Below are 27,207 nucleotides of genomic sequence, written 5' to 3' on the forward strand. Positions count from 1 at the left end.
TAAAGTTGTTACATACTAGTAAGACTAAGAAAAAAGGACTGATAAAAGAAGAAATATCATTACAGAGCCTCTATATTTAAATGATAATAACTATTATGAACAATTCCATACTCACGAATTTGGCAGCTCAAAGTTCTTTAAAGAGACAAATTACCAAAGCTTATTTAAGAGCAAATTCATAATGTGAATTTTTCTGTATCTATATGTATCCATATATTGCAGGTTTTCTAATTTCTGGCCTATGGTTGCTCATAGTAGCCTCTAATGATCCTTACAATTTCAACAAAGAAATTAAGAAGAAATTGAAAAATTTATTGAAGCAAATAAAAACGGCAACACAACATACCAAAACCTATGGGTACAGCAAAAAGCAGTAGTAAGAGGGAAATTTATACCTATAACTTCCAAGATCAAAAAAGTGTAAAACCTCAAATAAATAACCTGATGATACATCTTTTTTTAAGGTCACTATAAATTTTAATCTATGATATAAAATATTACCTAAAGATATAATTGAACATCATGTATCAGAAAATATAACAATGAAATGCAATTTTGTAAATACTTCTATGGCACAAGGATTATTTTCCTCAGATTCAACCTTGTAATTGTGTTTTGTTTGCTTTCTGAAAATCACACTTTATAAAGAACACAAGTAGAGCCTGTTAAAATGATTGTCATAGATGTAGTGTTTACTAATTCAAAAAATACTACATTCATTCATTCATATCAATTTTCTTCATTAATTATGAAGAAGAAAATATAATATTCCATGCTTGTCATGAAATAGCGGTTTCTTCTTCCAGTCTAATCAGGGAACTAGTAAATGCTTAGTTCATGGCAAAACTTCCATTTGATTTACATTGACTTAATTACCTCTTAGGGTCTAGCCTCATCAACGGAGAAAAAGCAGTTTTTCCTGAGGCAACAGCACATTAACAGCACTGAATACAAAATATGGCAAATTCAATGGTTGTCAGCATTGCTTTAGGAATTCTGAGACTATAAATAAAACTATAACCATAAATAAAAGGGCTTATTAATACCTTCTTTTCAGGAGAGTGATACATTCTGAAGGTTTCTTGTTATTCTGTTGAATAGCAAGGACTTCTAAACTTAAATGTCTTAAGGCTGAAAATTAGTTATATTCCTCAGATTTTAGCCTTATTAATGAAATTCCAAAAGTATCGTAAGATTCCATTTGTCTTGAAATTATAAATTTGTAACAGATATTTTTTCAAAATACATGCCTTCAAACAACTTAAATGCAAAAATCATTCATTCTTAATAATACCTAGCAGTTCATCCCTTGCTTCGCAAAAGTACTCATACAAATATATGAATTTAAAAAATAGGTTTTCCTGTTCAAAAAATAAGCTTCTGCCTTTTTAAGAACTTGTCAGGCTTTCATGTGCCAAAATGTTGAAAACTGCACATATTCAAACACAGTTCCCATAGGAACACACATTCTTCAACTCTCACACCTTTGAAGACACAGGAGACGGGCAATATAAATGTTTTCTTCTTTCCAGCTGATGTTAAATAGTTAGGTTTGCTTCATGAGATTATCGGAATAAAGGGTTAAATTTTCATTTTCCATTACTCTATCTAGTAAAATTAGACTTAAAGTAGGTAGAATACTACCAGAAGAATTACACAGTGATTGGCAAACTGGCCTAAAATAATCAGGCTTTTTATTTACACTTCCCTTTTTAAAGTTGTCATTTGACAACAGCTTCCATCTTTAACAGCAGGCAAAAGAAAATGAGGTGCCATGGCATATTAATGAAAATATTCCACAATGATACAAAACCTGAAAATAACTTCAGTGCTATAGACATTTAAAAAGTTACAATGGTTAAAACTCTGAATAAAAAGATCTTGAGAACAGGTACATTTCAAAGCAATATTTTACACGCTTTGGAAAAAATAGGTATTTTTCAAATAACTTGATATATGGTTTACACATTTCATGCAGTCTCTGAGGGTTTTTTTTTTTTTTTCTGCAACACTGTTTTGCACTAAAGTCTCTCATGTTGTTTACCAGATGGGTTCCTGACTCACTGTCCCAATCTTGGATCTCAGCCACACTGGGTTTAGCTGACGGATGTCATGGCCATCAAGACTGATAGTTCCATCAAGACTGACAGTTCCAGAAGCACGGTCCTACAACCTCAGCAGGAGCGAAAGCACTGTTGATTTGCCAGAACCACTTGGGCCAACCAGTGCGGTGATAGATCCTGACGGAATGGAAAGGCTGAAATCCTGAAATATGGGCGCCTCTGGGCGAGCAGGATCGCCAAAATGCCCGTTCTTAAACTTCAAAGCACCCTGGAAGCTTTTCTCATTTAAGATAACCCTCCCGCCCCCCGTTAAAAGGCAGCTTGGGCTCTCTCTCCAGGGTCTCCCAGAGGCACCCCCCGGCACCCAGTCCTTTCATCAGCTCCAAGTAGAAAGACCTCAGAACTCCAATGCTTATTCCAACCCAGAAAGCATACATTAGGAAGGAAGAGAGTTCACCCATGGTCATGTGGGCACTGCCCATCAGCAGCCCCCCTTTGTACAGGACAGAAAGCACAATCAGGTTGCTGGACAGCCTAGTTGCTCCAAAGAAGCCAGCCCGAGCGAATGCCTCTTTCTTTGCTAACTGCATTAAATGGTACACTTTGCTGGCATATTTCTTTCAGTCATTTCTTTCCCAAAAGCTTGAACAGTTTTTACATTTCCAATACGTTCCTCAGCTAGCTGAGTGGCTTGTGCCAGGGAACCCTGGGTGACTTTGGTCAGTTTCAGCAGATATCGTCCATAAATTACATCAATGATTGACACTGGAGGCACCACGCTCAAAACAAAGGTGGCCAGATTAGGTGAGACACAAAACCTCATCCTGATGCCTACAGAAGCCCGGGCCCCGGCCCTGAGCCCATCTGAGAGGTTTTCAGTCACTGAGCGCCCCAGGAGTGTGCAGTGTCCGATGAGAAGCGGTTAATCAATTCCCCTGTGCCAGCCTTGTCAAAGAAAGCAACCTCCTGCTTCAGAATGGAGGAGAATAACGAAGTTCTCAGCCTCTTCACAACGCACTGACCTGAAGTTTGCATGAGGTAGACACGAATGGCATTGGCGGCAGCACCACACAGAAACACGCCACTGAGGCCAAGGCAGAGGCGGGTCAGGTTGTCGCTGTAGTCCACAGTGGGGTTGGTATAGATGGCATCGATGATCTTCCCCAGGAAGAAAGGGGCAGACATGGAGGTAACAGTGGACATCGCGAGAAATCCAACCGCAGCTGCCAGCCTCCAGCGCTCAGGGTACTCCAGCCCCAGGAGCTTCCGGGCTTCCGAGAGTCCCGGCGCCGTGGGTCGTAGCCGCCCGTCGTTCCCGGAGGCGCCGGCGGCCCGCGCCGCCAGGCCTCGTCCCTGCCCAGGCAGTGGCGGTGGGAGCGCCCTGGCAACCCGGCGCGCGGTAGCCGAGGAGCGCCCGGCCGGCAAGAGCCCCGCACCTGCAGCTGCCGGGCCCCGAGCCCACAGCCCCGGGAGCCGTCCGAGGCCCGCGTGGCCCCCCGAGCCGCCCAGACCCCCGCCCCGGCAGCAGCTCCTCCAGCGGCGCGCGGCTTCTCCAGCAGCGCGCAGCTCCAATGCCCCAGAGCAGCGCCGGCCCCGCGCCCCATGGCCGCGCCGGCCTCAGGGCAGTGAACGGCGAGATGGACTGGCGGCGCGGCTGGCCGGGCCCGCACGCAGGCTACCGGCAGGAGCCGCCCTGGCTTTGCGGGGCCCGAGGCGCCGATACATCTTAAAGAACTAGAAAAGCAAGAGTAAACCAGACCCAAAATAAGTATAGAAGAAAGGAAAGAATAAAGATAAGAGCAGAAATTAATGAAATTGAAATGAAAAAATACAAAATATGAACAAAATGAAAAGTTCATTTTTTAAAAAAGATAAACCGAACCACTAACCTTTAGCCACACGAAAAAAAAATACAAAAAAAAACCTAAATAAAATCAGAGATGAAAATACGGATTTATCATTGATACTGTAGAAATTCTAAGGATCATTAGAGGCTAGTATGAGCAACTATAGGCCAATAAATTAGAAAATTTAGAATAAATGGATACTTTCCTAGGCACATACAACCTAGCAAGAATGAACCATGAAAAAATCCAAAACCTGAAAAGACCAATAAGTACTGAGATGGAAACAAAAACTTTCCCAGGAAAGGCCGGGCGCGGTGGCTCAAGCCTGTAATCCCAGCACTTTGGGAGGCCGAGGCGAGCGGATCACGAGGTCAGGAGATGGAGACCATCCTGGCTAACATGGTCAAACTCCGTCTCTACTAAAAAATACAAAAACAAAACAAAACAAAACAAAAAAATTAGCCGGGCGTGGTGGCGGGCGCCTCTAGTCCGACCTACTCAGGAGGCTGAGGCAGGAGAATGGCGTGAACCCGGGAGGCGGAGCTTGCAGTGAGCCGAGATCATACCACTGCACTCCAGCCTGGGCGACAGAGCGAGACTCCCTCTCAAAAAATAAAAAAAAAATGTTTCCCGGGAAAGAAAAGCCCAAGACCCGACGGCTTTACTCCTGAATTTTACCAAATATTTTTAAAAGAACTAATACCAATCTTACTCAAACTACTATGAAAAATAGAGGAGGAGGGAATATTTCCAAACTCATTCTACGAGGACCAGTATTACTCTGACACCAAAACCAAAGACACATAAATAAAAAACAACAGGCCAATATCCCTGGTGAACATTGATGCAAAAATGTTCAGCAACATGCTAGCAAACTGCATTCAACAACACATTAAAAAGATCATTCATCATGACCAAGTGGGATTTATCCCAGGGATGCAAGGATGGTTAAACATATGCAAATCATTATCATCATCTCACATCAAATCACATCATATCAATAGAATGAAGGACAAAAACTGTATGATAATTTCAATTGATGCTAAAAAAGCATTTGATAAAATTCAACACCCCTACATGATCAAAGCCTTCAGAAAACTGTATAGAAGGAACACACCTCAACATAATGAAAGCATATAGAACACACCCTCAGTCAGTTTCATACTAAATGGGGGGAAACTGAAAGCTTTTCCTCTGAGACCTGGAACAAGAAAAGGATGCCCACTTTCATCACTGCTATTCAACATAGTACTAGAAGTCCTAAGCAAGTCCTAGTTAGAGCAATCAGTCAAAAGAAAGAAAGAAGGGGACACGCAAATTGGAACTAAAGTAATCAAATTATCCTTGTTTGCAAAAATTAGTAAAGACATTACCAAAAACAATAATAAGCCACCATAACTTATAAACACAGATGCAAAATTTAAAAATACATATTAGCAAATCAATTCTAGTAATATATAAGAAATATATAATGATTAACTGGGGTTTACTGTGATAATAAAAGTTATTTTAACATCCAAAAATTAAGCAATGTATTTGAACTGATTAATAGCATTAAAAAGACAGTTCCATATAGTGATCTGAATAGATGTAGAAAATTCTACTGACAAAATTATATAAGCATTCTTGATAAAACCTCAGAGTAGACTAAGAATAGAGGCAAACCTTCTTTTATGTTACAGAGGAGCATCTACATAATCATACATCAAATGTCATACTTAATGACTATATATTGAATGTGTTCTTCCTAACATTGGGAACAAGGCAAGTATGTATGCCCCTGTAACTTTTATTTAACGTTGTACTGAGGTTTGAGCCAGTAATAAAAAGCAACAAAAAAGAATGAAATACAAAATTTGGAAGAAAAAAAAACAGCCATAGAAATCTTTATGCACAGACAACACAATCACTTATGTATAAAATCATAAGAAACTTATAAAACAAGACATAAGACGAATATGTGAAATTATATTTCTTTTAAAATTATACTTGCTAACATTAAAACATAATAAAATGTACACAATACTACCCTGAAAACTACTAAGCATTTCTGAAAAAAATTATATATGACCTAAACCCATGTTCATAAATTAGAAGACTCAATCATGTTAAGATGCCAATTTTCAATTTGGTTATTAGATTAAATTTCAATCAAAATCCCATCTGCTATTTGGAAAAAACTGATAGGTTGTTTTTAAAAATTTATATAGAAATGCACAAGACTTATAATAGAAAGATAAAAGCCATAATGAAGCATGAATTGGGAGAAATTATTATTCCTGGTTAAATACTTGTCAAAAGCTATCCTGAACAAGACAAAGCAACATTGGTGTAAGGGAAAATGAATATACTAATAGAGAAGAATAGAAATGTACAAATACATATTTGATCATTCAATTTAAACAAAGGCACCAAGGCAATTCAAACTGGAAAGAAAAATCTTTCTAATAAATGATGGAACCACTTCATAAGTCAAAAAAAAAAAAACCTTAAGCCCTACATCATAATGCATAAATTAATTTCAGGTATATAATAGATTTAGGTGTATAGTCTAAAGCTCTAAAGATGCTGATACAAAGCATAGGAGAAAATCTGCCCCATCTTCAAGAAAAAAATATTTCTTAGGACATAGAGAACAAAAATTTATATTAACAAGATTTCTTTACAAATGAAAAACAAATAATTATAAATATTAAGAAAATAAAAGGGCAAGCTACAGACTAGAAAAAGATATTCAAAAATATATACCTGAAAAAGAGCTTGACTACATAAAGAAATCCTACACATCAATAAGAAAAAGATGTGTCTAACTTGAACAGATGCTTCAAAAAATAGATATACAAATGGCCAAGATGCACATGAAAATACACCTAACATCTTTAATTGTGTGTAAATACAAATTAAAACTACAAAGAGTTACTAACTGTGGAATGCACAAAAATGACAACACTAAATGTTGATGAACATATGGCGAACAACTCAACCTCTCATAATTTGCTGATGGAAGACTACAATAAAATACACACTTTTGAAAACTAATCTAGTTTCTTACAAAGTTAAACATAAAAATATTTCATCATTTATCAATTACACTCCTAGGGCTTTACACAAGATCAATTGAATGGCCACAAAAAGGCTTTTACATACCTGTTTATAGCAGTATTACTGAAAGTAGTCGAAACTTTGAAAAAAATCAAATATTCATCCAAAAAATCGCAGATTTTTTAAAAATGTGTATATCTACACAATGGAATACTACTTAGCAATGAAAACAATGAACTACACAATGGAACTTAACAATGAAAATAATGAGATACCAATACACACAGCATGAAAGGATCTCAAGAATATATATTAAACAATAATAATGAGACACAAAATATACGAAGTCCAAGAACAGACAAAAGTAATACATGGATATAGACTTCAGAAAGCACGTTGCCTATTGGAGCTGGGAAATGACTGAAAGTGGACAAAGGGAACTTTCTAGCAAGTAGAAATATTGTATATCCTGATTTAGGTTTTGGCTACATGAATTTATATATATTTGTCATTGAATTATATACCTAAAATCTATGCATTTATATAAAATTTCCCTCAATACATAATACATAAAAAAACTAAAATTGAAAACTCAGTACTAGACTGAATGACCAAGAAAATCATAACGTTTAAGGTATAGGTCATGCCGGCATCAGAGATCTAGAAGTAGCGGAATTGATGTCATCAGAGTTAAGGCATTTTGAAATACCATGAAATTTGACACCTATATCATGAAAAATCATCCTGCTTTCTATTTCTCACGTCCTGACAGTAACTCGTTTGGTTGTATTAATCAAGGATTTGATTCTACATGTTAATTTCATATTATTAGAGAATATTGCCAATTTTGCTTCTCATTCACATTTCCATTTAGAACTTCACTGTTTTTTCATAGTAGGAAAGTACAACGCTTCGTATAAAATAGGCATGAGGACTAATTTTCCACAACTCTGTAATGTCAGGAAAAGATAACTAATTTTATATGCATGTTTGAATGTAGATTGCCATGGTTGTAATGGCTAGTGGGAAAGTAGACATTTTACAGATATTTTAAGGTAGATTAAACACAATTTCATTGCTTAGATATGACTATTCTCTTAAGAGCTGAAAAGCCAATGAAATTTGAAGTTGTACCTGTTCTTTGGTTTCATTCCATGCTTAGTAGGAGCTAGTTAGAGAAGCATGTTAAAACTGACCTGTACGGAACATCTATTAGCTATTGTCTTTATCAAATTTTACCGTGACATTTTCCAAAATTTAGACTATAAAGTTTGAAAACAGGATTTAAAAATTTAAATAAGGCCGGGCACAGTGGCTAACGCTTGTAATCCCAGCACTTTGGGAGGCCGAGGCAGGCGGATCACGAGGTCAAGAGATCGAGACCATCCTGGCTAACAAGGTGAAACCCCATCTCTACTAAAAATACAAAAAAATTAGGCGTGGTGGCGGGCGCCTGTAGTCCCAGGTACTCGGGAGGCTGACGCAGGAGAATGGGGTGAACCCGGGAGGCGGAGCTGGCAGTGAGCCGAGATCGCGCCACTGCACTCCAGCCTGGGCGCCAGAGTGAGACTCTTCAAAAAAAAAAAAAAAAATTCAAATGAGTATCTTTTACAAATAGTAACAGAGATGCTTCAATTTAATTACCATCAATTGGTATATACAATGAGATTGCTATTTAATACATTTATTCACATTTCCAGGCAACATAAAATAGTTAACATCTTAGGGAATAGAAAAAAATCAGCTCCTTTTGTGGCTAAGTTCCAGTGACTCACTTTTCATGTGCTATTTCATCCAACATATTCTCCTTCCCTCATGAATCTGTAATACATGCTTATATCTCCATTATGAAAGTTTAATATTTTGGCTTATTTGTAATTTTGTGTGTATATTTGTCTTTCTTAGAGCGGTGACTATAAATATTTAGAAACATGAGAATCATTAATCAAGTTTTATGTTTCTTCTGGTGTGTAGCACAGAGCTTTGCACAAAATAGTTGCTCAGCAAAAGTTTGGAATGCAATTCTAAAATTATGACTTGTTACATAGTCAACAATCATGACTATGGCAGATTATTCAAATAACCCCTTAAAAATAGAAAAAAAAAAGGAGATAATTAGATGCTAAAAGTAAAATTGAAATATTGCCAATTAAAATCACATGGCTAGTAACAAAAAAGACAATTCATATTGTAAAAACTATTTTCATTTTAGGGTATTAAGAGGATTCCAATTATCTGGATAATAAAATAAATTAAAATGTATCCTGAAAGATAATTCAACTTTAAAGAGCATATCTCATTTTCAATATTAGCCTCAGATCAGATGTTCTGAAAATCTTAAGCAACATGCATAAAACTAAAATGTAGGCAGTTACCGAGAATATAAATTAAATATCATTCTTGAGCATCAAGTTTGCCCTATGAGTTTCCTTAAAAATATAGTGTTCAATATTGAAGAAGCATCATTCAAATTATAGAATTTTTAAGCATTTAAGGACAACATATTTTTAATGATAACCTTTTGAAGTAAAACGTTTCATTCTTTCACTCCTTACCTCTCCTTTATTTTTTATGCCATCAATCAGATAAATGTCAAATTAACTGCCTTGTTTCTAAATATATGTTCCCATTCCTTTGCTCTAAACCCAAATATTTATGAATGAGAAAAGAAACCCTTCTTGAATAGCAGAACATGGTTTCATTCTGTAAGACTCAAGAGTTGCATGGCATGGAGAAAAAATCAAAGAAAGTGTCAAAATTCCTGTACTATAATAAGGTCGTGTCTATGCAGACATGGTGAAAAGGTAGAATTGAAATTCAAACTTACTTCAAAATAGTTTACCTTCCTGGCACAAACTGAAACTTTGATGATGCTGTGGAGAGTATGAATCATGACTAAGTCCAGTTGACTAAAATATTTCGAAAACACAGTAGCTCTTGACATATTAAATAGAACCTCAAACTGCCCCTATGTTCCAAGACTCACTGAAATAGTTTGTCAGTTGTACTCGTGTTTGTTCTATTGAGATAGCCCACTCGCTTTTTTTCCCTCCTTCCTCCCATCCTTTCTTCTGTTCTTATTTCCTTCATTTTTCCTCTCTTCCTTTTTTCCGTTGGCTTTCTAAGCTACTCTAAATTACCAATATAAATCCGATGCCTTCTTATTTATTTGCAAAGAGCAAATACCATTCGTGTTATTCAGTGGCCACCTTGTGAAAGCTGACTACTTCTACAATGATTGAATTTCTTTTTTTCTTAATTTAATTTTATTTATATATTTTCTATTATTATACTTTAAGTTCTAGGGTACATGTGCACAACGTGCAGGTTTGTTACATATGTTTACATGTGCCATGTTGGTGTGCTGCACCCATTAACTCGTCATTTACATTAGGTATATTTCCTAATGCTATCCCTCCCCCCTCCCCCACCCCACAACAGGCCCTGCTGTGTGATGTTCACCTTCCTGTTTCCAAGTGTTCTCATTGTTCAATTCCCACCTATGAGTGAGAACATGCGGTGTTTGGTTTTTTGTCCTTGTGATAGTTTGCTGAGAATGATGGTTTCCAGCTTCATCCATGTCCCTACAAAGGATTTCTATCTGTAATCATTAAGTGGGGCAACAGAACTAAGAAGATATAAACAGCATTTAGCACAGCAGATTACTTTGAAAAACAGATGAATTTTTTATGTAAAATGCTACTGAAGCACTCACTTAAACGTAACCATTCAATTTTCTACCTCGAGCCCCAAAGCTCTCTTTGCTGCCTAAGATAATTTTCTTTATCTAGCATGCCTGATGTTGCAGGTCTCTTTCTCACTCCTTATTCTGCAAGACATGCTCAGATTCTCTTTCCATTCAATTTATGACATAATTCATTGAATGCTACAGCCTACTTGAGGATTTTAAAAAATATATCTTCTATTCTTTTTTTTTTTTTTTTTTTTTTTTTGAGACGCGAGTGTCTCGCTCTGTCGCCCAGGCTGGAGTGCAGCTGCGTGATCTCGGCTCACTGCAAGCTCCGCCTCCCGGGTTCACGCCATTCTCCTGCCTCAGCCTCCGGAGTAGCTGGGACTACAGGCGCCCGCCACCGCGCCCGGCTAATTTTTTTTTTTTTTTTTTTTTTTTTTTTTTTTTTTTTTGTATTTTTTAGTAGAGACGGGGTTTGATTGTGTTAGCCAGGATGGTCTTGATCTCCTGACCTCATGATCCGCCCGCCTCAGCCTCCCAAAGTGCTGGGATTGCAGACGTGAGCCACAGCGCCCGGCCAAAAAATGCTGTCCTTATTTTCTTATTTGGTTTTCTAAACTAATTAGGTTATTTTCAATTCACAATTTCTTGCTTTTACAAAAAGAGTAGATACTGGGAGGCCAGGGGTCTCTACTAAAAATACAAAAAAAAAAAAAAAAAATTAGCCAGGCGTTTTGGCGGGCGCCTGTGGTCCCAGCTACTCCAGAGGCTGAGGCAGGAGAATGGCGTGAACCCGGGAGGCGGAGCTTGCAGTGAACCGAGATCGCGCCGCTGCACTCCAGCCTGGGCGACAGAGCGAGACTCCGTCTCAAAAAAAAAAAAAAAAAAAAAAAAAAAAAATAGTAGATACTGGGAGAAATTTGAATCTGTTCAATGTCTGGCACCTTTTCTAAATATCCCCCATTATATCCAATATTTGGCAAAATTCATCCCTAACCCCAACTCCTGACCTAAAAACCATGTGTGAGGATGCTTCTGATATTGATCATCCTGGCTTCTGCTCTGTCAAAGACCAACCCGGCCTTGGCACCAACCACCTTGTGAAAGAATACAGTTCTGTTCTGCAGATTCTCTTTAGTGAGGTCTGGAGGTTCTCGCTGTCGTGCTAAACAAGAGTTTGAGACTTGGCAGCCCAATACATGGCTGCCTCTGTACTGCACCAACAGCAGCCGAAATCTTGGCAGCTAGTCAAAAGCTAGTGAAAATGTCAAAGGTACAAAGCTCCTCTCAGAGCTCCAAAGAAGCAAGAGAGCTTTCAGCAGGATCCTAACAGGTGCATCAAAGTAATGCCAAGGGGAGAAAAAGGCTTCTTGGACCCAGCAACAAACAAAAATTATAAAAATAAATATGCACACATAAATCCCCGTTTTATATTTGTCAAAAAAGCCATTTTCAATATTCAGCAAGTAACTACCAAAGGATCAAAAGAGACCTGTATAAACTACAAGAGGTGACAAGTATAAGAATTATTTCCAGTTTAAAGAAGATTGAAATGTCTCACTTTGGAATTACAAGTCACAGAAATGTAGTACTTCTGTGACACTTTGGGCTTAAACTGCACAAAATGTATTTTTAAGAGGCAAAATGTATGTGAGAGACAATGAATATAGACTTCATGGCCGGGAGCGGTGGCTCACGCCTGTAATCCCAGCACTTTGGGAGGCCGAGGTGGGCGGATCACAAGGTCAGGAGATTGAGACCATCCTGGCTAACACGGTGAAACCCCGTCTCCACTAAAAATACAAAAAATTAGCCGGGCGTTGTGAGGGGCGCCTGTAGTCCCAGCTACTCGGGAGGCCGTGGCAGGAGAATGGCGTGAACCCAGGAGGCGGAGCTTGCAGTGAGCGGAGATCACGCCACTGCACTCCAGACTGGACGACAGACCAAGATTGTCTCAAAAAAAAAAAAAAAGTATATATATATAGAGAGAGAGAGAGAGAGATTGAGAGAGAGAGAGAGAGAGAGAGAGAGACTTCATTTGGGCTCTGTGTTTCTTGACAGCATTCCAAAGATGTCAAGATATTTTTACCAATATACGCTTGCAAACTGGGTCAGAAGGTAGAAAAAGCGAGAGCTTTCTGATTTTGCAAATGTTGTCTTCATTTCTGCCATTGAGGTTTATGTTACTCCTACAGTTTTGTGATTGGTGACAAAGATGAACAGAAATCGAGAAAGCTACCCTCTTTCTCTGCTGGTGAGTAGGATAAAAATGCTGAGAGGGGGAAGTAAGTATTGAATAAGAACTCAAACAACACAGGAAACTGTGGAATACTGGAGAATATACCAAACAAAAATGAATATGTACTAGAAAAATGCTGGATTGGAATTAGAAGAGGACAAACTGGACATTACTGTAGATTCCACTACAAGATTTACATTTGGGAAGTTATTTAAGCTTTCTGAGTCCTTGTTTCCCCATTTGGAAACCATGAGCAATAACACATGTTCTAACCACTTCACTAAAGCAACTAGTATGCTAAAGTACTTCATAAATATTTTTCTAATAAACCATAGTTTAAGTTTTCCTGCTTTTTCATTTTCCTAGCGGTGTTCCCTTATTCCATACTTTCAAAGCAAAAAACAAATTATGTGTTTTAAAAAACAGGCATGTAAATATAGTGGGGCACAACTTAACAGTTCTAAGAAATAGAACAAGAAGATTTAATCAACTTAAAAACAAAGACAGTTTTATGTCGACAATCTGGACTTCTGCAAGTGTTAGTCTGAATCTGTGCTAGTTAATTTCATCTCAGGTAATGCATTCATAAATATTTTCTTCAGTGAAAGTTCAGAACTTTCCAATTCAGCCTAAGGCAAAGCTTTCAGGTACTACCCACTACTTTATTCAGAGTCCGTCTGGTGTATTTTGTTTCACTAGACTCAGCAACTTGTTTCAGCGCATGGGCCTGACTCATTCACACTGCAGCTCCACGTTGTGGGCATGCTGAGAAAATGTTCTGAGTGTTGAAGTGTCTCTATGTGTATTTAGACCTTTGCTGTGATGTAGTAACATAATTCAGGAAAGAAGATGTTACCAATGTGTGACTGCTTTTAAGTTACAGATTCATACCAGAGACCAACATTTTGGAGCTTCTTCTTTGGATTATGATTATTTAACACAGTCCACAGCGTAGTGAATAGTTATAATGACTTTGTTTTGCCCATGGCAGCATTTTGTTCAATGTCATTTGTAACAGAGAAATCGATGACCTATTAATGTAATTTCCACAAGAAGTGATCTCTCAAAAATACTCTAAGGTTGCTTTATGTTCATGCTATTAGGATAGTAGTGGTTATAAAATTAAATAAAGTGGATAGCAACTGAATGTTGTAATAACACACTTTACACCTGTTAAAAAATTACACCACCAATAGAGCTTATAGGTTCTTCCATTGTCTCTAAAGAATTATTTCTGTTAAGGTGCTGTTAACAGATTGTTTATCATTATATAACATAATTGAGAAAAAATTCAAATGAACACAAACCTAAAACATCTGTTTAAGAATATATATGAAACTATCAAAATTAGAGAAACATCTCACAGATAAGTAACACTTATCTGTTTTCTCTGTTAGAAAACTAGAATTAGTGTGATTACTATTTCATGCAAGTTATAAAAATTAAATAGCCTTCATATATCAGATGTCTTTAGGTCAAATTCTAATTGGTATTCAGAAACAAAATTATATTAAGGATCAAGACACTCAAAGATTCAAGTCTTAGTTCTAGATTCAATTAGCACAGAGACTATTTTTTAAATTGTAAAATAGGTCATTTTACCTTTAAGGAAGTTGTGACAGTTTTAAAGATTTTGAAATTTGGCCGGGCGCGTTGGCTCAGGCCTGTAACCCCAGCCCTTTGGGAGGCCAAGGCAGGCGGATCACAAGGTCGAGAGATCAAGCCCACCCTGGCCAACATGGTGAAACACCATCTCTACTAAAAATACAACAACAAAAAAATAGCAGGGCATGGTGGCAGGTGCCTGTAATCCCAGCTACTTGGGAGGCTGAGGCAGGAGAATCGCTTGAACCTGGGAGGCGGAGGTTGCAGTGAGCCGAGATTGCACCATTGCACTCCAGGCTGGGCAAAAAGAGTGAAACTCTCTCTCACAAAAAAAAAAAAAAAAAAAAAGATTTTGAAATTTAATGAAGGCAGACACCAGTTACTGCTATGTCAATGTTTTCCATTCGTTTTCTAAATACTGTTGAGAATGTGAGAACTTTTAGAACATGTAAAATATTTACTGGGTTCGGCTGGGCACGGTGGCTCACGCCTGTAATCCCAGCACTTTGAGAGGCCGAGGCGGGTGGATCACGAGGTCAGGAGATCGAGACCATCCTGGCTAACACGGTGAAACTCCGTCTCTACCAAAAGTACAAAAAATTAGCCAGGCGTGGTGGGGGGGGGGGCGCCTGTAGTCCCAGCAACTCGGGAGGCTGAGGCAGGAGAATGGTGTGAACCCGGGAGGCGGAGCTTGCAGTGAACCGAGATCGCGCCACTGCACTCCAGCCTGGGCAATGGAGCGAGACTCCGTCTCAAAAAAAAAAAAAAAAAAGATATGTATATCTCCTGGGTTTTTTTTTTTTTTTTTTTTTGGCTATACAACATCTCTATGATTCTAAATTAAAAGGAACAAAGAAATAAGAAAGGTGTTCCTCAAAATCCTATTAAGTGATAAAGTATTAAATATTAGGTTAAGATTTCCCTTCATTAATTATTTTCCCTTAATGTTTTACTATAATATCTGGTGACATATTGAAAAGTTTATATTGTACAACTAAAGTAATGATTTAAATATATATACCCTGTGTATGGGCATAGCATAATTTGTTTAATCATCCGTCTACTATTGGACCTTGAAGTTTTCCTCCCTTTTTTATTATGCTGAGAGACACATCATAGTTATTTCAAAAGATTTTTACTCTATTTTAATTTATTATGTTCCCGTGCTAAGCCAAGGTCTTCAAGAAATTAAATTATACCAGTTTTACACTAGTAACTAAATTGATTAATTCATTCAGTGAAAAGAAAGAGTTCTCTTATACAGACTACATAATTGAAGAGTTTATAGAAAGAACACTGTCTTTGCATGCAGATTGGACTTTAAGTTCAACCATTCCCTGGCACTATAACATTAGGTATTATTACCTAATATTCAAATATTGTGCCCTAATCTGTAAAATAAGAGATAAAGTAATATCTCTTTGACTTGTAGGAAGCATTAAATAATACAACTTACAGAATTATCTAATAAGAATTCTAGAACATAATAAACAAGCCATCACAGTCATTTTCTATCCTACCAAAGGTAAGAAAAATGACATCTTAGGGCCTGGTCATCTTATATAACACACTTGCAACTCCAGGTTTAGTATTCTGGTATTACAGCAGTTAATTCTCTGAAACTAAATTGTTTTCCTATTTTCTGAATTCTCTCCAAACTTCTCTCAGTTTCAATGTTAGAAAAATATGATTTCCTCCCCTTGGAATAGAATCACTTAAGATAGTTTTATACCACACCCATTAAATGTTGTTTTTTAATTGCACATAATTCCCTGAGAAAATCTGAATCCCTGAATCTTAGATTTCACACCATAACCTTCCCTAAAGGCTCATTAGCATATGCATCAAAAAAAGAATGAACTATTTCCTAATATCCATTTCTTAACTGATTAATATTTCGAAAAGTAAATTTTCATTTTACCTTTTATGTCACATATTCATGAGAATTTTTCACATATATATTTAAAATTTTGTAGATATATTCAATATATGTTTCAACATGTCTTTGGGCCATATGTATTTTGTGCTAAAGTTTCTCTTTATAAAAAAAAAACAAAGCAGGAGATGAGAGTTTTATGGTGGGAAATGAATTCAATTATTATATTCTAAGGGAGATTAAAGACAAAAATAAATTTTCCGTTAATTCTGTGACAAACAAAAGTAAGCAATATAGCTGAGAAATTCATCTGAGCTGATAGTTGATTATATATATAATTTTTCTCTAACAGAGCCACAACCAATGAGACAATTATAGTTTCACCAAGTCAAATGTCAGCTAGAGGACTTATAGTTTTTACACTTGGCAAGGCAAAGCAAAGAAAATGTGAAGAATCCTCATTTACTTGTTAGCCAAACTTAAGTGCCAAAAAAAAACTATTCATCATTGGTTGTCAGTCACAGGGTAGTTCTCTGTCACTGGAAACTTCTGCAGACAGGATAATTACTATGATTAAATGGCAGTGGATTTAAAATATTTCAGTAGCGGTTAAAGTAACTGTTGAATACTGATGGCATAATATCAAATCAAAGGTGCAAAACTGTCCACTAATTATCCAGAGTATAAAATGTCTGATGCTGTGTAAGTATAACGCCAAAGCAATTCACAGGTACAGAAATTGATGAGGGTTTAATCATGCTTTTTGGAAATATAGTAAAGAAGATAATCCTTTTTCTACCTTAAAAAAATGAATTTTAGACCATGTCCTTCAAGGTACACAGTTTGTATTGTTGACAATTAGCTCTGATTATATAATTTACTCTAGCAGTTGCTTTCAATTTATCTATATTTCTGATTATTCCTCTAACAAAAATACTGAGGGCTTTCTCTGTGTTAGGCAACAGCTGCAAAGCTAAGTCTTGGAATACAGAGATGTGAAAGAATGCTAGCATGGCTCAGAAATAGTTTATTGCCTCATGAAATTTTTAGCTTAGTCCTGTTCCCATAAACGTTTCTATGTGAGTGGTGGGGATTGGGGGGTACCTCACTCTCCTCCAGGAACAGGCCATGTCCTAAGCAGTAGTTTGAAGGCATCGCTTTGGAGAATTTAGGTCTGGAGACTCTGTAGAAATCAGCGAGGTTTCAAAGAATCATTATTACATTGCAAAGTCTCATAGGCAGGAGTAGAAAAGAAGTAATATGTTATATTTCCTCTTTTGCAGTATGAGTTAGTTGATCTAAATGTTCACTGTGTTTTCTCTGTCTTTGAATTATATATAACAACGTAGATAGTAAAGAGCTGTCAAGAGGCCATGAGATTTCAGATAAACAGGTAAGAGCATACTCTTACCAGGAAATTGTAAAAGAACTAATTAGAGTCCACGTGTTCGGTGTCAGTTCAAAGACGCAGAGAGATAGGTGCTCAACAGATGGAATATGTTAGAACCCATAAAAATGACCAAGATGGGATGGCACAGAATCAGCAGAGCTATAATCAATAACCAAGGAATTGGGACTCTCTTCTGTCTTTTCCACTGTATTTGGGTCTTCGTAGGTTATTCAATCATGTTTGAAGTGATGAAAAACCATTATTCATTCTCAAGGCAAAAGAATTAGATATGCTTTTGGGAAAAAGAGGATAAGGGAAGGATTTTAAACTTTTACAATGGGCCACACTACATGTAGTGTACAAATCATCTAAAATTCATTTTTTCCCTAGAAAGACAGATCTTAAACCAGCTAGAAGTTATAAATAATGTGGTTCATCAGAGCTGTATACTCTTAAATTCAGATTTTCTGAGTCCATCCCACATTATCCTAGTTCCACAAGATAACTGCAAAAGTGTCTCATTGCCAAATACATTCAACAGTGAACTATACAGTTGCCTCCAAGATATTCACTGCATATTGGTCTGTTCATTACATTAAGAAATCTTGCAGTTAAAAACAAACAAAAAATGTACTTAGTATGTTTTAAAATATACCATCTACAAGATTATTTAAAACTTACTTTCCTTGTTGGCTCTCTGAATATCTCTCAAAAGAACTGTTGGAAAATATTGCTTAACATGATTGATCTTCTATTTGATTGACCTGCATTTACACCACCCATGCCTGTTTTGTGTAGGTGATCAATTCATTTGTCAAGAGTGCTTTCATAATTATGCATTGAAATGCACAAGGTTGTCATCCCTCAAAAATGCTACTATTATCACCCATAATTAAGTCTACCAAATTTACACTAGAAAACAAACACAGGGTGAACAATGGGTAGTGGTTAGATGACTTAGCAATCAGAGGTCAAAATTAGTAGCAGAAACAAAATTATTGTCATTTCTCAAATTATTTTTCAAAGGACAATGCTGACTTATTAACTAATATTTGATTGGGGACATTTACAACCATTAATCTAGAAAAGAAATTCTTCTACTGCAATGCACCTCCTCTACGTACGTGTGTGAATGAGTGTCTGTCCATTTTCTTTAAAGTTCCAAGTTACTTATTCATTCTTTAGGTAATCTTTTCACATGGAACAAAATTTTTGTGGTAATTTATGATAGTTGAAAAAAAAGATTTGGATTGATTATAACCCTATTTAGATATTTCTGCCTGCATCCATATCATATCAAAAAAAGTAGGGCCGGGCCCAGCAGTTCACGCCTGTAATCCAGGCATTTTGAGAGGCCGAGGCCGGGGGATCACGAGGTCAGGAGATGGAGACCATCCTGGCTAACACGTTGAAACCCCGTCTCTACTAAAAATACAAAACATTAGCCGGGCGTTGTGGCGCAGGCCTGTAATCCCAGCTACTTGGGAGGCTGAGGCAGGAGAATGGCGTGAACCCGGGAGACGGAGCTTGCAGTGAGCCGAGATGGTGCCACTGCACTCCACCCTGGGCGACAGAGACTCCGTCTCAAAAAAAAAGAATAAAAATAAAAATAAAAATAAAAAAGTAAAATCTGTTGATTCTCACAACTTACTAGCCAAATCTTAGATGCTGGTTGAAAATGAAGATACCTGGGTTAGTTCCCAAAAACTATGATTAATTTTGTTGGGAGTAAGAGCTAGAAGTCTATTCTTAAAAAATGCTAGTGAATCTGATATTAGTTGGTGTGGGAAGCAGGCTTAGAGAAATATCGATCTATTGCAAAAAGCGCACTTCTCTTTGGACACCTGAAAAAAAGAGCATGCATTAAATGCATTAAAACTCTATCAAGAATACTTCCATAAAATGCTTCCAAAAATATATTGATATAGCAAATAAGATTTTGATAATTTTCAGGGTAATGCTGATAATGTTTTTAAATAAATGAGTTCATTTGTTTTGGCTTTTCCTTCTCCCCGTTTCTCGCTAAATATTGTAGATCTGCCACCTTTTAAAAAATAGATGACACTTCCACTTCCCACTCCCACTAATATACTCACAGCTCCTCTTTAGTGAAATTTTTTAATTTATTTTTTATTTTTTATTTTTTTTTTATTATTATACTTTAAGTTTTAGGGTACATGTGCACATTGTGCAGGTTAGTTACATATGTATACATGTGCCACGCTGGTGCGCTGCACCCACTAACTCGTCATCTAGCATTAGGTATATCTCCCAATGCTATCCCTCCCCCCTCCCCCCACCCCACAACAGTCCCCAGAGTGTGATGTTCCCCTTCCTGTGTCCATGTGATCTCATTGTTCAATTCCCACCTATGAGTGAGAATATGCGGTGTTTGGTTTTTTGTTCTTGCGATAGTTTACTGAGAATGATGATTTCCAATTTCATCCATGTCCCTTTAAAGGACATGAACTCACCATTTTTTATGGCTGCATAATATTCTTCTATTGAATGTTCTTGTGCTCCAACAGAAAGGAAAAACACAGTAGCACTTTATTACTTAATCTTGGAGAAGTTACTCACCTTGTCTGAAATTTATTTCCTGTCCTGTAAAATTGTGCTAATACAGTACAGTGTTATATTAAGGATCAAATTTAAAAATGCACGTGAAAGGTCTTTCAAAAATAAAGAGGTGTTGTCAGATGTGAGGCATTACCCCACACCATGCATTCATTTGAATCATGCCATTTAAGAATGTTTTTTGGCTGGAGGCAGTGGCTCACTCCTGTAATCCCAGCACTTTGGGAGGCCAAGGAGGGTGGATCACGAGGTCAGGAAATAGAGACCATTCTGGCTAACACAGTGAAACCTCATCTGTACTAAAAACACAAAAAATTAGCCAGGCATGGTGCCGGGCACCTGTAGTCCCAGCTACTCGGGAGGCTGAAGCAGGAGAATGGCGTGAACCCGGGAGGCGGAGCTTGCAGTTAGCTGAGATCGTGCCACTGCACTCCAGCCTGGGCGACAGAGGGAGACTCTGTCCTGTTTTCTAAAAATAATTATTTATAACATCTAGTTTACCTCCAGTTGGACATTTTCTCTGCATATGTGCATATATTTACAAAATTGAGCTTCACAAAATCTGTAGTTTTCATTCTTTTTCAATATCATGAGCACTCAGACCACTGGAAAATCCTCATGAACCATGCTTTAACCATCCATGGCTTTTTAATTGGATCTCAGTCTTTTTGTTACTTGATTTCTTTGCTTATTTCATGACCTCCATGTATCTGCATTAAGGGAAATTATAAAACCAAAACCTAGAATGACATATTGGGACATTATATATTAAAGATTTATGGCCTTATTCAGTGGGCACTGAGAAATCCAATCCTGTTGTTTAAGCTGTAAAATGAGGCAGCAGATTAATCCAAAGATGAAAAAATGAATGGAAGAGGCCATTTTGAAGATGGTCACAACAGTCTAGGTGGAGATAGGTATTGAAAGTATTAATTAGAATAATAATAAAGAGAATCGAATGTAAAGCAAAGTTTGGAGAAGCATTGAAAGAGTCAAGTAGATTAAGATCAGGGGAATGATAAAACATGCAGAGGGAAAGTGGAGACAGACGCCTTTCTCTAATTATGTTCATCATTTCTGACCTTCATGTTTCTATTCCTGTTCTCTCTTTTTGTAGTATCCTTTTTTGATCATCTCTGTTTATTGAAATCTACACTTTAAGTTCCAGGGTACATGTACAGGATGTGCAGGTTTGTTACAAAGGTAAATGTGTGTCATGGTGGTTTGCTGCACCTATCAACTCATCACCTAGGTATTCAGCCCAGCATGCATTAGCTATTTCCCTGATGCTCTCCCTCCCCACGCACTCCCTGCCCCAGCAGGCCCCAGTGTGTGTTGTTCCCCTCCCTGTGTTCTCTGCCCTGGGCGATAGAGGAAGACTCCGTCTCAAAAAAAAAAAAAAAAAAAAAAAAAAAAAAAAAAAATATTGGTTGCATTTTCAGTGTCTACCACCATCACTCATTGTCCCTAGAGGATTTAGACACAGTTGGGCTGTGGATTATACTTTGAAAAATTCTGGACTAAGTTGCTGATTGAATTTTATCTTTTATTACAGCATCTCTCCCCAATTGCCTTGGCCCACTAGTGAACAACTACTAGATTTAGATTTGTACGTTTCTTCCAACGCATCTCTTTTGAAGGTTTATTATAGGGTTGTGTATCCATTCACAGCTTAGTACCTATAAATGGAGAGGATTCTCTGAAGAAAACCTCCGTTTATCACTTCTAACCTCTTATTCTTGGGTTGTGACCATTTTGCTTACTCAGGGATTCCTCAAATAGCCTTTTAAAAAAGTGCTCTAAAGCATAAATTAAAGTAAAAATCATTTTTAATGATATTCAGTTATCCATTAACGATTTGGACTTAACAATCCTGAAATTCTATAACTCAATGAAATGCACTTTTATAATTTTATACATCTATATTTCATTACCTATTAAGATTTAAATCACAGCAAAACTTCTTTCTCTCAGAGAATGCACAGTGGAAGTTGTAAATTTACCTCTCATTTCTTTCCAGTATTTCTTTCTCGCATTTTGTGTGAGATATTTGTCTTTATAATTTGATATATTATTTTGGTGTTTGCTGCTTAAATATTGCAACTATTATGGGTAACTGAGCTGGTTATTGACATTGTTTGCCACTTATTATAAAAAGAAAATGAAGGCAAGTCAAAATGTCAGAACCTGTTAATGATGGGATTGCAGTTATGGTTGGATAGACATCAAGGATGGGAGTAGCTAGCTGCTATTTATTATGACATTGTACCAAGTGTGTCACCTTTCGTTATTTTATTTTTTCTCATTTTATTCTTACTTGAATCATGTAAGTATAATCATTCTAGTGTTACAGAGGAGAAAACAGAATCTCAGAGAGTAACCTGCCTTAACCACACCAATGTAGGTACTAGAGGCAGAGCACGAATCCTGGCTTGCTTGACTCCAGTCTCTGCTTTCCGCACTACACTGTGCTGCTATGATGCTTCATTCGTTTATTGTAGGACAACTCAATCAAAATAGGTTTTGTCCAGTGGAAACTCTCTGTATGATACTATGTTGGTGGATGCATGTCATTGTACATTTGTCTGAACCTGTAGACTATAAAACACCCAGAATGAACCCTAATGCAAACTATGGACCTCAAGTGACGATGATGTGTCAATGTGGGTTCATCAATTGTAACAAATATTCCACTCTGTCCAGGGGTGTGGATAATGGAGGAGGCTATACATGTGTGGGAGCAGGAGCTATATGGGACCTTTTTGTACCTTTCTTTTAATTTTACTGCAACTCTAAAATGGATCTTAAAATATATATATATGCATTTCTTCTTCTTTTTTGAGACAGGGTCTCACTCTGTTGCCCAGGCTGGAGGGCAGTAGCACAAAATGCAGCAGCAGGATTCTCCTGCCCCAGCCTCCTAAGTAGCTGGGGCTACAGGTATGCACCACCACGCCTGAATAATTTAAAACTTTTTTTTATAGAGACAAGATCTCACTATGTTGCCCAGGCTGGTCTCAAACTCCTAGGTAAAATGATCCTCCCACCTCTGCCTCCCAAAATGTTAAAATTACAGGTGTAAGCTACTGCCCCAGCCTAAAAAAATTATATATATATATTATATATATTTATATTATATATATATATTTTTTTTTTTTTTGAGACAGAGTCTCGCTGTGTCACCCAGGCTGGAGTTCAGTGGCACGATCTTGGCTCACTGCACCCTCTGCCTCCTGGGTTCAAGTGATTCTCATGCCTCAGCCTCCCGAGTAGCTGGGATTACAGGCATATGCCACTATGCCCGGCTGATTTTTGTATTTTTAGTAGAGATAGAATCATTCCTGATATGGCTCCTAGACCCCAGGAGGTGCTGGCCAAGGGGAGGAGAAAGGAAAGAGCTGATGCTGGCCCCTGCACCTGCCTGGTAACACCATCATTCATTCAATCGAGGCACCGACTGCTCCAGGTAGGTGCTGTAGCATCCTTTTGAGACAGGGTCTTGCTCTGTGGCCCAGACTGGAGTACAGTGGTGCAATCATAGCTCACCACAGCCTCCAGCCCGAGCTCAAGTGAGCCTCTACCTCAGCTTCCTGAGTAGCTGGGACTATAGGCACATGCCATCATAACTGGCTTATTTTTTTTTTATTTTTACAGATGGGGTCTTACTATGTTGCCCAGGCTGGTCTCAAACTCCTGGCCTCAAGCAATCCTCCCACCTTGGCCTCCCAAAGTGCTGGGATTATTGATGTGAGCCACCATGTCTGGTTATGGCATCTATTTTTACTGACCAGAGGTGTTTGTCACTCACCCAAGGTCACAGGGCTGAGATGGGGACACAGGCACAGAGCCTACATTCTTAGTTCCTGCTCCTGCCTTTGGAAAATTGTAAATGTCTTATTCTGGCTGGACCAAGGGGCGTGCAAAGGCAGGAGGTAGGGAGATGGGCCACGGAAGCCAATGACCAGAAATGCGCAGAGCTTCAGGCTTTTTTTTCCCTTTCTTTTTTTTTTTCTTTTGAGATGGAGTTTCGCTCTTGTCGCCCAGGCTGGCGTGCAATGGCACAATCTCAGCTCACTGCAACCTCCGCCTCCCAGGTTCAAGCGATTCTTCTGCCTCAGCCTTCCGAGTAGCTGGGATTACAGGTGCCTACCACCATGCCTGGGTCATTTTTGTGTTGTTAGTAGAGACGGGGTTTCATCATGTTGGCCGGGCTGGTCTCGAACTCCTGACCTCAGGTGATCCACCTGCCTCAGCCTCCCAAAGTGTTAGGACTACAGGTGTGAGCCACCGCACCCAGCTGCTTCAGGCTTTTTCTAAAGAGAGGACCAACTTGTTTTTCTTGAGCCAGAGCCTCAAACTTGGGGAGGCCCTGTGGGTTTGGTTCTGAGTCTGTCTCCCTCTCTGGACTGTGCTCTCTGGGAAGCCATGGCCCTCCTGGCTCATTTTGTGACCTCAGGGGCTGGCAGCTGGCCTGGCATGGCCCAGGCGATCAAGAAAGGGTTCTTAAATAAATGAATGACTCAATGAAGGGCAGGAAGGCAACAGGAAAGACAGTGCTTACCAAGGGGCCAGTCCACAAGAGTGGAACTGAGGGAAGGCTGGCTTGGCAGGACACTGAGACACTGCGTCGGGGAGACTGGGAAGCGGGGAGGGGGAGCAACAAGTGCTATGAGGTTGGGAGGCAGGAGAGGGGGCTCTCCCCTGCCCACCACTTGTGCAGAGCAAGCCCTCCTGGAACTCTGTCTGTCTGTACTCCTTGGCAGGTGCTTTTAATTGACTAGTACATGATATTAACAACTAAATGTTCTAATAATGGAAAGAAGGAAAAGGAGAAACAAAAATGCCATTGATTGCATGCTCATCACTTGCTGGGCTCTGGGTTAGGCACTTTTATTTATTTATTTATTTTTGAGATGGAGTTTCACTCTTGTCACCCAGGCTGGAGGGCAACGGTGTGATTTCGGCTCACTGCAACCTCCGCCTCCCAGGTTCAAGTGGTTCTCCGGCCTCAGCCTCCCGAGTAGCTGGAATTACAGGCACCCGCCACCTCACCTGGGTAATCTTTGTATTTTTAGTAGAGATGGAGTTTCATCATGTTGGCCAGGCTGGTCTCAAACTCCCGACCTCAGGTGATCCACCCACCTCGGCCTCCTAAAGTGCTGGGATTACAGGCATTAGCCACTGTGCCCAGCCTGGGTTAAGCACTTACATTCGCGACATCATTTAACACACATACCACCTGGGCAGGGAGATATTGACATACAGGGTACCTGAGAGGCTGTCCCCTGTCCGATTACCAGAATGTGACATAGCCATAATTCCAACCCTATTCCATGTGACTCTGAAGCCTTTAACCAACTCTCAGCTGCCCTCCTTCAGTCAGGGGTCCCCACAGGGCAGAGTGCAACCAAAGTGGGAGCGAGACCATTTTCTGTGGTTCACAGACAAGGGCTTTTTCATTTAGAATATCTATTTATTATATATTTAGATATATACATATATTATACTGTGTTGGGGAGAGAGAGACAGACACACACCAGGACTTGCACTTTACTTATTTATTTTTGAGATGGAGTCTCGCTCTTTTTGCCCAGGCTGGAGTGCAGTGGTGCGATCTCGGCTCACTGCAACCTCCACCTCCCAGGTTCAAGCGATTCCCCTGCCTCAGCCTCCCAAGTAGGTGGGATTACAGGTGCTCATGACCACGCCTGGCTACTTTTTCTATTTTTAGTAGACATGGGGTTTCACCATTTTAGCCAGGCTGGTCTTGGACTCCTGACCTCAGGTGATCCATCCGCCTTGGCCTCCCAAAGCGTTGAGACTACAGGCGTGAGCCACCATGCTCAGCCTCTGTTATTTATTTTCTTGAGACAGGGTCTTGCTCTGTTGCCCAGGCTGGAGTACAGTGGTGCAATCATAGCTCACTACAGCCTTGAGCTCCCAGGCTCAAGAAATTCTCCCACTTCAGCCTCCCAAGTAGCTGGGACTATAGGTGCACACCACCATCCCTGGCTAATTTTTTAAAAAAAAAATTTTTATAGAGATCATGTCTCACTATGTTGCCCAGGCTGGTCTTGAACTCCTTGGACTCAAGCAGTCCTCCTGCCTTGGCCTCCCAAAGTGCTGGGATTACGGGCGTGAGCCACTGAACTCAGTTATTATACTTTATATGTACATATACATAGTTAAACCAAATACAATTGCTGTGATTATAGCTTGAAAATGGTCAGATGATGATTTCATATGGTCCACCGTAAGTATTTGTTTATATGTGTGTATTTGTATTTACAATGACCTTCTTATTCAGGGGTGACAGTGACAACAAACCTTTATTGAGCATTTACTATAAGCTATACATTGTTCTAAGCATTTTCATACACCAAACACAGCAAAATATTATAACCCCCATTTCAGAGAGGGGAAGGGGAAAATGGAACAACGGCCTCGTTTTATGGCAAGTGATACTGGCTTGTCACTGATGGTGATGGAAAGCCTCCTTTGTAAACAAGTTTACTGTAAGAGGAATGGGGCTGGGGGGTCAGCTGAAAGGAGAGCACGCAGCACCTATGGTGAGGACATGGTGGAGCAGGAGGCCGGGGAGGGACTGCGGTTTGGAATCCCCGTACCTGAGGGGCAAGGCAGCAATGCTTACGGAAGCAGAACCCAGCTTAACCAAGGCCCAAGCTTCGGGAACCAGTGGGCAGAGCAGAGCAAATTCTGAATGAGGAGTCAGAGGTTGTGGGATCCCATTCTGGGCCCCGGTGAATTCCCCATGGTACAGGCCCCAACCTCAACAGCTGGTCCTCAGGGTGGCTGAGTCAGGAGTGCCTTCGGCCACAAGTCACAGGAAATCCACCTGGCACTGACTTAAAGCTGC

General features: G+C 39.0%; 1 pseudogene; it reads right to left on the reverse strand.

Moving 5' to 3' along the window:
* Positions 1 to 1,068: 1,068 nt before the first annotated feature.
* On the reverse strand, positions 1,069 to 25,550 carry LOC107973148 (ATP-binding cassette sub-family B member 10, mitochondrial-like; annotated as a pseudogene).
* Between the last annotated feature and the right edge of the window lie 1,657 nt (positions 25,551 to 27,207).

Source organism: Pan troglodytes, chromosome 16 (genome assembly GCF_028858775.2).
Source record: "Pan troglodytes isolate AG18354 chromosome 16, NHGRI_mPanTro3-v2.0_pri, whole genome shotgun sequence".
NCBI lineage: Eukaryota > Metazoa > Chordata > Mammalia > Primates > Hominidae > Pan > Pan troglodytes.